Genomic DNA, 2,385 nt, shown 5'->3' with positions numbered 1-2,385 from the left:
GGACAAAAGAGCTGCAAGAACTTAGAAACGAGAAAATGAAATACTGGCATGCTCTAAAAAACAACTTAACCTTACGGAATTTGCTCAATTATAAGAAATGTAATGCCTTTTTCGCAAAAAAGTAAAAGAGACAAAAACTAACTCTTTTGAACAATTTACGGYTCATATCAGCCCAAACACTCCAACACAAAAGGTTTGGCGAACAKTAAGAGCCTTTARGGRCAATCCCACCTCTTGTTACAWTCACTCACTTAWATCTYCTACTGGAATTATAACAGATGTACTCCAAATTGCAGAAATATTTGCCACTTATTTTACATCGGCTTCTGCAGATGAACAATTTTCAAGTGAATACATTTCTGTGTTATACATCGTGTCCTCAAATCGGTATACAAGGTGAATAAAACTTCAAAGTCAGCTAGTAGTTTTGAAGAAGAAATTACTCTGTTTGAACCTTGCAATCTTAGAAATACGTTTGAACTGGAAAATAATCTTAGAAATACTAAAGAGAATTCTCCTGGCCCGGACAGAAACACTTAAGCAATGTTTAAAAATGCACCTCTGGTACTGAAAAGTCGTTTAATTAATTTGTATAATTTAATCGTCAAAACTGGTGTGTTTCCCCACTCTTGGAAAAAATCAAACGTCATTTGCAGCCCAAAAAATATGAATAAGAAAGATGACTACAAAAATTACCATCCTATCTCGCTTTTGTCATGCTTAAGCTAACTGTTGGAAAAATAATATCAAAACCGATGCAATTTTTTTCATTTCAAAACAATCTGATAAGTAGAAAACAAACTGCTTTTAAACCTAGGTCAGGCACGATAGAGACAATTATCTACATAGTACCATAGGGTTCTCCCCTATCGGTCTAATTGCTTTTGAAAAAATAAATGCTTTAATGGGAAAAGTTAATAGCATATCCCACTATCCACAGATGACCTTTATTTTGTTTCGAAGATTAATGATGTAAACACTTACATTAATGATTTGGAAAAGTTGTCTACTTTATTTACAATTTGGTCATTAACACTAATTTTGAAAAGTGTAAGCACCTACATATATGCAAGAAGCGGAACTGCAATCTTCCAGATCCAATATTTCAAAATCATACAATAGAAAGTGTGCGCTATCTTAAAATCATAAGAATAACCTTCGATCAAAAACTGACTTGGAAATACCGAATTGAAGACCTATGACAAGATCTTTCAAAACGAACAAATCTACTCAAAATCATATGTGAAAAAGTGGTGCACATACAAAGTCTGTATTAAATATTATGAAAGTCTTGATTTTGGGGAAAATACAATGGCCTTATTATATATGGCAAAACATCCAAACGCTGTCTGTAGAAAATCGAAAAAAATTACCACATGGCAGCGCGTAATTAGTCTCGCGTTTCGAACAACTCCAATTGCAAACATATTCTATGAACTGAAACTCCCTACTATTGAAGACTGCATTTTTAAATTAACAGGGAATAAAATATATAACTGCATACAAAACTCATATAACATCCTTACACAGACTTTAAGACTCTATCTCACTTGAAAAGATATCTAAAATTTAATTCCACAATCACGGAAATTTTCAAAATGGCTAAGAAGATGGATATCGATTTTTCGAAAATAAAAACTTATAAAGTATTCAGCCCTCCCTGGAAATCTGCAGAATCTCTTTTCATCTCCAGTGGCTTTACCAAAAATAGCACGAACCCACTTGCTTTAAGGCAACTACACGCTGAAGAAGTGCAAAAATGGAAGCAAAAAGTGGCTAATTTGGTGCTGTGATGGTTCAAAGAAAGTTGAAAACACTTTTGCTATTACAACAGAATCTAAAGAACTAAACAAAATTCGACTTTTGCCTAGCTACACGGCTATACATATTCACCTCAGAAATTACTGCAATTGAAGAAGCTGCAAAATTAAAACCCAAAAACTGTATTCTAATAATATGCACTGATAGTCTCTCATCAATAAATGCTTTAAAATCGGCAAATATTAGCGATATTCTTACGCGTACTGTCAAAGAGACTCGCATACGAGGCAAAAATATTAAACTTTTATATACGCCAGCACATGTAAATATTACGGGTAATGAAAATGCCGATCAATTAGCAGAGAATCATACACTCATCCTACTTTTTTAATAAACTACTACACCGAAAAAGATATTAAAAGATGCCTCTCAAACTTCATTAAAAAACAACGTGTCTCAAATAATGAAAACAAAATGAATGCTCATTATAAAACTATCCATCAGTTATCTCAACAACATGGCAGCAAATCGAATTTTAAGACAAAACACCAGCAACTTGTTTTGATGAGACTTAAACTCGGCCATACAAAACTAACGCACGGATATCTGCTTTCAAAAGAACCA

This window comes from Bactrocera latifrons, unplaced genomic scaffold (assembly GCF_001853355.1).
Source record: "Bactrocera latifrons isolate USDA-ARS-PBARC rearing strain unplaced genomic scaffold, ASM185335v1 scaffold_62, whole genome shotgun sequence".
NCBI classification, from domain to species: Eukaryota; Metazoa; Arthropoda; class Insecta; order Diptera; family Tephritidae; genus Bactrocera; species Bactrocera latifrons.
Note: the sequence above shows the minus strand (reverse complement) of the source record.